We start from the raw sequence: 11,105 nt of genomic DNA, 5'->3' as shown, positions 1-11,105 counted from the left end.
TGTGGGTAGACTTGATTGCGGCTGGAGCAGATAAGGGGAAATTGGATGGCCAGTCTAATAAAATTCTTTTGGAGCTTTGGCGGCAGCTTAAACCAGAACAGAAGTTCCAGCCACTGAGACAAAAGGCCCTAGCAGCTACCAATAAAACTTTTGGTGCGCGCACAGCTCGGTTACAAGATTATATGATAAAGACAGCCGAGGGAGAGGGGAACTCCCAAGACCCATTGTACCAGTTTGAATAGGAAAAAGGCCAAGGGACCCGTCTAACAGGGATGGGCGGGGACCGGAGGCCACATGTGGAACTGGCTATCCACTGGTCCCCTTCCAACGTACAACAGGTGTTGGCCTTGGTGGATACAGGTGCAGAATGTTCCCTTCTCTATGGAAACCCAGAGCGGTTTGCTGGGACCCCAGTGGCCATTGACGGTTATGGGGGCCAAACTGTCCAAGTGAAGCCAATAACTATTCCATTGGGGATAGGGAGACTGCCTCCTAAGCCATATAAGGTGTATATATCTCCTATTCCTGAATATATTTTGGGGTTAGATGTCTTGCAAGGACTGTGGTTGGAAACTACAGCTGGGGAGTTCCGGCTGCAGATCAGGGTTGTGAAGGCCGTATTGCGGGGACATGCATCACATTCCCCTTTGCAATTACCCATCCCTCGGCGTGTGACTAACACCAAGCAGTACCGCCTGCCAGGTGGTTATGAAGAAGTCACAGGGACAATCCTTGAACTAGAAAAGGTGGGGATTATCCGGCCAGCACACAGTCCTTACAACTCCCCAGTATGACCTGTGCGCAAAGCAGATGGAACCTGGAGAATGACAGTAGATTACAGGGAACTTAATAAAGTTGTTCCCCCTTTGCACGCTGCTGTTCCCTCGATAGCTAACATGATGGATCGGCTAAGCCATGAGTTGGGGACATACCACTTTGTGGCAGACTTGGCCAATGCTTTTTTCTCTATTGATATAGCCGCAGAGAGTCAAGACCAATTTGCCTTCAGTTGGGAAGGGAGACAATGGACCTTTACAGTGTTACCCCAGGGCTATTTGCATAGCCCCACCTTGTGCCATGGGCTGGTGGCTGCTGACCTGGCTAAATGGAAACAGCCAGAGGTAGTCCGCATGTACCATTATATTGATGATATTATGCTAACTAGTGATTCTCTTTCAGAATTGGAGCAAGCAGTCCCTACCCTGCTATCCCATTTGAAAGCATGTGGCTGGGCAGTTAACGAGAACAAATTACAAGGACCTGGGTTATCTGTTAAATTCTTGGGAGTTGTCTGGTCGGGTAAGACAAAAGTTATCCCTGACGCAGTTATAGATAAGATTCAAGCATACCCCGTGCCCACTACGGTAAAACAGTTACAGGAATTCTTAGGTTTGTTGGGGTATTGGCGAGCATTTATACCGCATTTGGCTCAGTTACTACACCCCTTGTACAACCTTATTCGAAAGGGGGTTCGCTGGGATTGGACTGAGCAGGCGCAAGGTTCATTTGCAGCTGCTAAGAGAGCTGTCAAGGTGGCACAGGCCTTGAATGTGTTTGATCCTGCCGACTACGCCAGTTGTAAGGCCAGGAGCCATCATCGTGACCATTCACATGCAGGTTCCCATTGGATTTGGGTAGACGATAAAGAAATGGCGGAGTCAGAGGATGGGGGGTCATCCTATTTATTGGTGTCTCACCAAGACAGGCAAACCACAAAAGAAGACAAGGGAAAAGCAGAAAACCAGCTCTTCCCATGAAGGGCAAGGGATCAGGGGAGCCCCTGCAATTGTGATAGCAGGAACTGTGTGTTTGAGCTCCTGGTCTGTCCCACCTTATAGTGTAGAAAACCAAAATCCCTTAATCCAATATACAAACAAGGAAGTCTCCGATACAAAGTCACTTATCCAAGGCATAATTGGATTCCTCATGAGAGTGCACCACCCAGATCATACAATCAGTCAAGGGTGTGGGGAAAAGCTTAGTCCCAAAACCAAACCTCAGGCTACAACAACCTGGCCTGCTTATAGCCTGTCCCCCACACCCAATATAAGTCACAAGCGAGCAAACATATATATCATGTTTACAAACTTATTTGACCAACACAAATCTACTAACTTACCCAAATTTTTTAGAATCAAAGGTTTCTAGCTCACCAGCCTTATCACCTCTGTTTCCCATCTCCTTCTCTCTACACAAACTCTGTACAAACTGGCTTCTTCCTCAGCACTCCATCATCTTGGCTGCTTCTCCTGGCCTCCTCCTCCACGTGGCCTCTCTCTGCTCTCTCCTCTAATGCTAATCTCAGGAACCGAGAGAAAAAACTCCCAGTCTGCCCCACTTTATAGTGCAGAAATCAAAACCTTTAATCCAATATACAAAATAGGGAAGTCTCTAATACAAAGTCACTTATCTGAGGCATGATGGGATTGTACCACCCCACATCAAAAAGGATGGGAAAGGCTTAATCCTAAAACCAAACCCCAGGGTACAAGGATCCAGCCTGCCCACAGCCCGCCCCCAACACACATTAATATCACCTGGGCAAGGGCTTCCATGTGGGCAGCGCCATCTTTAACAAAGTGAGCATAATATATTTTATCTGCCCAACAATACCTGTTGTAATAGCTATGACTTTGTGGTTTAACCCCTTAAATACTGCTCTCTCCCTAGGCTCGGGGCTGTTAGCTGTTTCTCAGCTAGCAGTCAATGGCCAGCTATTAAACGCTCTTTAAATTTCTAATCAATTTGGGCTCCAATCAATAGTCCCATGTGGACTTCTCCTGAACTTGTTAGGTTTAGTATAATGGCCCCTTTTCTGCCTATACTTATAATTCTAGTTGTTGGGCGGATAAAGTGTATTATGCTCACTTTGTTAAAGATAACACAAGGAGGCCGTCACCCAGGTGATATTAATGTGTGTTGAAAATCCTTGTAGCCTGGGGCTTGGTTTTGGGATTAAGCCTTTCCCACCCTTTTTGATGTGGGGTGGTACAATCCAATCATGCCTCAGAGAAGTGACTTTGTATTAGGGACTTCCCTACTTTGTATATTGGATTAGAGGTTGTGAAGCTACAATATAGAATGAGGGCGGAACGAGAGTTGGCTCTTGGTTCCTGAGGTTAGCATAAGAGAGCGGAGAGAGTAGAGCCAGCAGCGGGAGGAGGCCACGTGGAGGAGGCCAGGAAAAGCAGCCAAGATGGTGGAGTGCTGAGTGAGATGCCAGTTTGTACAGAATTTGTATCTGGGATAAGGAAGGAGATGAGGAACAGAGGAGAATAAGTCTGGTGAGCTAGAAACCTTTGATTCTAGGAAACTCGGATAAGTCAGTAGCTTTGTGAGCACTGAATGTGACTGGGTTTTGGAGCCCAGTGTGTATTTTTACTTGCCCGCCGGGTGCAAAGCTAGAATTAAAGACTATGGCTCACCAGTTTTTGGCTCCGCTGTTTCTTTGCCGACTGTTCGAATCCAATGCGAACCTGCATGGGCCAGACGGCTGTGATGCTGGCCCTGGCCGTGCCTCCTGGCTTTACACTAGTATGTGTCAAAAGGATTTCAATGGTATAGAAAAATAACTTATTTTTTATGCAGAAAACCCCATGTAAAGCCAGCAGGCAGGGCCAGGGCCAAGGCCACCATCACAGCAGCCTGGCCCATGCAGGTTCGCATTGGATTCGGACAGTCGGTAAAGAAACCATGGAGCCAAAAACTGGTGGGCCATAGCCTTTAATCCTACCTTGCACCCGGTGGGCAAGTAAAAATACACACTGGGCTCCAGAACCCAGTCACACTCAGTGCTCACAAAGCCACTGACTTATCCGAGTTTCCTAGAATCAAAGGTTTCTAGCTCACCAGCCTTATTCTCCTCAGTTCCCCATCTCCTTCCTTATCCCAGATACAAACTCTCCACAAACTGGCATCTCACTCAGCACTCCACCATCTTGGCTGCTTCTCCTGGCCTACTCCACGTGGCCTCCTTCCTCTAATCATCCCAGGAACCAAGAGCCCAAACTCCCGCTTTGCCCCCACTTTATACTGTAGCTTCACAACCTCTAATCCAATATACAAAGTAGGGAAGTCTCTAATACAAAGTCACCTCTGAGGCATGATTGGATTGTACCACCCTACATCAAAAAGGGTGGGAAAGGCTTAATCCCAAAACCAAGCCTCAGGCTACAACTATTCTTAACACACATTAATATCACTTGGGCAACGGCCTCTTTAACAAAGTGAGCATAATACATTTTATCTGCCCAACACCCCAAAATTTCTATTCAGTAATTAGTAAAAGAAAATAATATTAGGAAAAGGTTTTGTACTTTCTATAACAAACAGGTGTCACTTCAAAATAAAATAAACAACATAAAAAACAATATCTGAGAAAAAACCCTGGTTAAGGCTTTCTTCTTAGCCATCCTTAATTAACATTCCAGTATGTATGAGGTTAAGGAATTGTCATCTGAGGCTCTTTGGAAATAACAAAGCTTTAGATGATTTGGGACATGGCTTAAGGTGGTTCCCATGTTGGGGTTTTTGTTAGAGTTGGGGAGCAGCATGAGAAGAGGGTTCTGCCATGTGTATCTGTGCTTGCCTGTGCCCCTCTAAGGATGTGGGGGGGCAGCATGACTGTCCAAAGGCTACTTCCTGTCCCTTAGAGGTGCCATTTGTCAGTCGTACTGTGAGTGACATATTTACGTTTCATACAAAGGGACTGATTAGGACAGTGGTTACCCTATAAGTGAGAATTTCACTGAAGAGAGAACAGGTAGATAAAGGAGTATTAGATTGGACCATTCAAATGGAGAAAGGCCAGAAATAGGAGGATGTTGGAAGTTGTCTCTAAAAGGAAGGTCCACCCATGTCACAGATTTCCCCATGTCAGAATCAAAGCTACTTGACCTTGTTAGCGCTGGGGCAGCCATCCTTCTTGGACTTTGCACAGGCTTATCAGGCATTAACTTATTGAGACAAACTGCCTGCCTTTAGAAAGAGGAAGTTTTCACATTTTAAACCACTTGGCTTTTAGCCCCACCTTTCCTCTGGTTTGAGTCAAAGATAAGTGTTTCCCTTAATTATAACAACTGGCCTTCAATTTTCTGTGCAAAGCTTTGTGGCTCTCAAAGTCAGCACGGTTTATTTTGAATTCATAGCCGCAGCTTAAATCAAGCTGACAGGATATGGACTGGAATGAAATTTGAGGGATTGTGGTCTGGAGAGATGTATTGTTTTAGCTTAGAGAAAGAAACAGTTTTTTCTTGTTGCTTGGTGTGTTTTCTGTGCCTGGTGAGGACTGACAGCTGTGACTCCTTTCCATCAACTAGGGGGGACTGACGAGCTCTCTCCTGTTTCCTGGTGCTTGAGATCTCTTCACCCAAGTCTGTAGTCAGATCTCTTTGGCTGTGACAAATACAGAGGGAAGTAGCAGCAGTTTAAGTCATCTGTCTTAGAGCACACTGTGACTACTCTTCCCTGCCCATCATTTCTAGGCCTTAGAGCTCGTTCCAATTTTGGAAAATAAATAAAAATTCCTTCTACATCTAAGCAATATTTATTTATATAGCACAGGCGGGCCTCACCCAATTTCCTGAACTGTTGCCGACTTGACTCACCTTCCCCAGTGATGCCTAAGTATTCCATCGAGGCTGGAACACAGGGGCGAATTGCATGAATGTAAAAGGATGATATTGTTCTTTCTTTCAGAGTTATCTTTGGATTCAGAGTTCTAAATTGCTTTTAAATTTTCCAATACATTGATAAAAGATGCCCTAAAGACACATAGCATCCTTTTGGTAGCTCTCTAATATACTTCTTTTAAAAGTAAAGTGGTTTAAGGCTAACATCAGCAAAGCTATTCTTAAAGATGGGTTCCCAGCCTACCTTGGATTTCTTTAATTATTCTGGGAACTGAGTAGTCCTACTGAATAAGGGCTGTAAATTAAGCTGGCCTGTGTAAAGCCAGTAGCCACAGCCACCATCATAGCAGCCTGGCCCATGCAGGTTCGCATTTGATTCGGACAGATGGTAATAAAACAACAGAGCCAAGAACTGGTGGGCTGTTGGGCAGATAAAATGTATTACGCTCACTTTGTTAAAGATGGCACTGCCCACGTGGAGGCCGTTGTCCAGGTGATATTAATGTGTGTCTCTGTGGGCTGTGGGCAGGAAAATCCTTGTAGCCTGGGGCTTGGTTTTGGGATTAAGCCTTTCCCACCCTTTTTGATGTGGGGTGGTACAATCCCATCATGCCCCAGATAAGTGACTTTGTATTAGAGACTTCCCTATTTTGTATATTGGATTAGAGGTTTGGATTTCTACACTATAAAATGAGGGCAGAGCAGGGGCTTGCTCTCTCGGTTCCTGAGATTAGCATTATTAGAGCAGAGAGCAGAGAAAGGCCACATGGAGGAGGCCAGGAGAAGCAGCCAAGATGGCAGAGTGATGACAGATAAGCCAGTTTGGGCAGAGTTTGTGCAGGGAGAAGGAAGGAGATGGGGAACAGAGGTGAATAAGTCTGGTGAGCTAGAATCCTTTGATTCTAGGAAACTCAGATAAGTCAGTAGCTTTGTGAGCACTGAATATGAGTGGGTTTTGGAGCCTAGTGTGTTGTTTTACTTGCCCTTGCCGGGTGCAAGCTAGGATTAAAGGTGATGGCCCACCAGTTCTTGGCTCCATTGTTTCTTTACCAACTGTTTGAATCCAATGCGAACCTGCAGTGCTGGGCTGCTTTGATAGTGGCAGCCCTGGCTACTGGCTTTACGTGGGCCATCATCTTTAATCCTAGCTTGCACCTGGCGGGCAAGTAAAAACACACACAGGGCTCCAAAACCCACTCATTCAGTGCTCACAAAGCTACTGACTTATCTGAGTTTTCAAGAATCAAATGTTTCTATCTCAGCAGATTTATTCACCTCTGTTCCCTATCTCCTTCCTTCTCCCTGCACAAACTGGCTTCTTCCTCAGCACTCCATCATCTTGGCTGCTTCTCCTGGCCTCCTCCATGTGGCCTTTCTCTGCTCTCCTCTAATGCTAATCTCAGGAACTGAGAGAATAAGCCCTAGGTCTGCCCCACTTTATAGTGTAGAAATCCAAAATCTTTAATCCAATATACAAACAAGGGAGTCTCTGATACAAAGTCACTTATCTGAGGCATAATGGGATTCCTCATGAGAGTGCACCACCCCACATCATGCAATCAGTCAAGAATGTGGGGAAAAGCTTAGTCTTAAAACTAAGCCCTAGGCTATAATGACCTGGCCTGCTTACAGCCTGTCCTCTACACCGAATACAAACTATAAGCAAGCAAACACATATATCATATTTATAAACTTATTTGACCAACAGCCTGTCTTTTGCCTAGATAAACCCTGGGCACCAAGGTAACTCATCTTGAATCAGTAACAACATGCCTGTTTCAAGACTTTCAAGTATTTGGTTAAAGTAATCCAGTGAGTCAGTCAAACTATCTTCATTTTTAAGTTGTTCCAGAGTGCTGACTTACTCAACTGGTTCACATTTCCTGAGGATGTGATTCATTCATACCCAGCAGAGAGGAAAGAACATTTGAAAGCATACATAAGGAGAAGTGAATAAAACTTTACTCTTTCTGGGAAACCTGTCTCTTATGGTATAAGTGGAGGTTTGGGGCATGCTTCTCTGGGGTAAGTGCTGGAGATGATTTATTGAGGCTGCAAATGGAGGTATGAGGACAGCTTGCCCTTGCTCAGCCCAAGACCCCAAGAGAAGAGGGACTTTCTGCTCAGTGAAGACAGGCAGTTGGACCTTTTTGGACTTGGGGACATATGTTTCCTGACTGAGGACCCACAGCTAATGCCACATTTCTGTGCCTTACTCCAAGACTGCCCATGGGACCCGGTGAAGCAGGAAAGGGGGCTTATCATGGACTCCCGTCTACTCACTGGCTCCCTTCTGGTCACAGGTGCGGGGCTCCAGTCCCATTTACCAGGGAGCCTTCCCTGGCTCCCAGCTCCAGCTTTGCTTTTCCTTCTTAGGCATGGTGTCTACTCTTTGGTGTAGAAAAGACTCCAGCTGCAAATATCCCTTGTGCCATCTAGGCTTTTATTTCCTATGATTAGGAAATTTTATGGTGCTGACCTGTCCATTTTTATGTATTCTGTAAGTATATTTGATCCCACCTCAATATGAAATTCAGCTTGATTTAGTAATAAATGAAATGACTAGATTTCATTCATTCATTCATTCATTCTCTTATATAGCCCACTGTTGGGCAGATAAAATATATTATGCTCACTTTGTTAAAGATAGCGCTGCCCATGTGGAGGCCGTTGCCCAGGTGATATTAATGTGTGTTGGGGGCTGGCTGTGGGCAGGCAGAATCCTTGTAGCCTGGGGCTTGGTTTTAGGACTAAGCCTTTCCCACCCTTTTTGATGTGGGGTGGTACAATCCCATCATGCCCCAGATAAGTGACTTTGTATTAGAGACTTCCCTATTTTGTATATTGGATTAAAGGTTTGGATTTCTACACTATAAAATGGGGACAGAACGGGAGCTTGCTCTCTTGGTTCCTGGGATTATTAGCATTAGAGGCGAGAGCAGAGAGGAGAGCAGAGAGAGGCCATGTGGAGGAGGCCAGGAGAGGCAGCCAAGATGGCGGAGTGTTGAGTGAGAAGCCAGTTTGTTCAGAGTTTGTGCAGGGAGGAGGAAGGAGATGGGGAACAGAGGTGAATAAAGTCTGGTGAGCTTGAAACCTTTGATTCTAGGAAACTTGGATAAGTCAGTAGCTTTGTGAGCACTAAATGTGAGTGGGTTCTGGAGCCCAGTGTGTATTTTTACTTGCCCACTGAGTGCAAGCTAGAATTAAAGGTGATGGCCCATCAGTTCTTGGCTCCGTTGTTTCTTTACTGACTGTCCGAATCCAATGCGAACCTTCATGGGTCAGGCTGCTGTGATGGTGGTCCTGGCCACTGGCTACACACCCACCAATGTTTATTAAGTGCCATTTGACAGTGAGCCAAATGCTTATTTAGTTATTCACTTATGTGGAGACATTTTGTTCATTGGAATTCTGGGAAGGAGACGTAAGGAGAGGGCTGGCCCCAGGAGAGAAGCGAGAGGAGACAGACAGGGCTGGACTGGACTTCCCAAGGGCGGGGGTAGGGGGTGGGGGGGCAGGGTGGGCAGGGTGACAGCTGGAGTGGGCAGGCTCTACGAGAGAAGAGAAGGGGCCGGGCCCTGTGCTGTGATAAGTGCTAAGTGGGTAAGTGGGTCCCACTACTCTTCAACTCAACAACCATAATAATCACAACTCATGCTCAGTATGACTGGGTTTCTTCTTGGCAAAAAAAAACCGAGAGGGGTTGTCCTTGGTGCAATTCCATCCGAGTGTCTGTTCTGAGGAACCGAATTGTTTATCTCCCTCTGCCTTCTCTCTTACCTAAGAGTGTGCCACCATCCCATGGAAAAATCAGTGGGCATGGAAATGAGCACTCTGAGGTCCCAGAACTACCTTTTTAATTGTGAACTAAAGGCTGACAAAAATGATCACTTTAAGGTGGATAATGATGAAATTGAGTACCAATGATCTCCATGAACAGTCCGTTTAGGGGCTGATGCAAAGGACGAATTGCACGTTGTTGAAGCAGAGGCAATATGAGAGCAGTCTAATTAAAGGAACACTGGGAATTTTGAAAGTGCCTGTACAGCCAGTGGTTTCCCTTAGTGGCTCTGAGATATCGCCATCTGTGGTCTTATGGTTGAAGTGTGGTTCCCGGCCAGTGCATGTTAGTGGACAGCACTTAGTAGCTGTATAGGAAGGTGCAGAGTGAGAAGATAAAGAGGACGATGATGTGAAGCTCCTGAGTATATCTGAAAAGCATTCTGCTCCTGGAAGTGGTAGTGTTTCCCCGGAAAAAAGTAAAACTTGCTGCTGACGAAGATGAGGATGATGATGATGATGATGATGATGATGAAGATGATGATGATTTTGAGGGTGAAGAAATAAAGAAAAATATCCACTAAAGAAATCTGTATGAGATAGTCCATTCAAAAAAGCACAAAAATCAATCCGAAGGAAAAGACTCAAAACCATCAACACCAAGATCAAAAGGTCTAGCATCTTTCCAAAACAGGTAAAAAATTCCTAAAACACTGAAAGGAACTAGTTCTGCAGAAGACATTAAAGCAAAAATGCAACCAAATATAGAAAAAGGTGGTTCTCTTCCCAAAGTGGAAGCCAGGTTCATCAACTATGTGAAGAATTGTTTCTGGATGGCTGACCAGGAGACTATTCAAAATCTCTGGCAGTAGAGGAAGTCTCTTTAAGAAAATAGTTTAAACAGTTTATTAAAATTTTCCACCTAATTGCATTTCTGTTACAGTCAATATCTGTCTGTCTTTTTTATTTTATTTAAAGTTTTTTTTTTACTTATTAATTTTAGTAAGAGAGGAAGGGAGAGAGAGAGGGAAAGATAGGAACCTGGATCTGTTCCTGTATGTGCCCTAACTGAGGATCAAACCAGCAACCTCTGTGCTTCAGGACGATGCTCCAACCAACCAAGCTATCCGGCCAGGGCTCTGGCTGTTCTTTCTATAATACAGAGTGAGAACTTTCCCTACCATGTCTTATAAATGCTGTTCAGGTTCCATTGCCAAGAACATGTTGTCCAAAAGATGAAGGTCCACCTTTTGCTTGGTTTTAAGTACATATGGCATGTCATGATAAGACACAGTAGTTGTGGTGGTCAACAAATGGAAATGGTGGGGAGACAAAATCATACATGTAAAATAAACTTAGTATTTTTTTGTGTGTGTGTGTGGGAGAGACAGAGAGAGGGATAGATAGGGACAGATAGGGAGGAAGGGAGAGAGATGAGAAACATCAATTCTTCGTTGCGGTTCGTTAGTTGTTCATTGATTGATTTCTCATATGTGCCTTGACCAGTGGGCTACAGCAGACCAAGTGACCCCTTGCTCAAACCAGTGACTTTGGGCTCAAGCTGGTGAGCCTTGCTCAAACCAGATGAGCTTGCACTCAAGCTGGTGACCTTGAGGTCTCAAACCTGGGTCCTCCACATCCCAGTCCGATGCTCTATCCACTGCACCACTGCCTGGTCAGGCTAAACTTAGTATT

At 45.2% G+C, this 11,105-nt stretch overlaps 1 pseudogene; it reads left to right on the top strand.

Annotated features, from left to right (window-relative positions):
* The first annotated feature begins 9,431 nt into the window (after positions 1 to 9,431).
* Positions 9,432 to 10,282, top strand: LOC136319881 (nucleophosmin pseudogene; annotated as a pseudogene).
* The last annotated feature ends 823 nt before the right edge of the window (positions 10,283 to 11,105 follow it).

The sequence above is a fragment of the Saccopteryx bilineata genome, chromosome 1 (assembly GCF_036850765.1).
Source record: "Saccopteryx bilineata isolate mSacBil1 chromosome 1, mSacBil1_pri_phased_curated, whole genome shotgun sequence".
Lineage (NCBI taxonomy): Eukaryota > Metazoa > Chordata > Mammalia > Chiroptera > Emballonuridae > Saccopteryx > Saccopteryx bilineata.
This window is presented reverse-complemented; position numbering and strand designations above follow the sequence as displayed.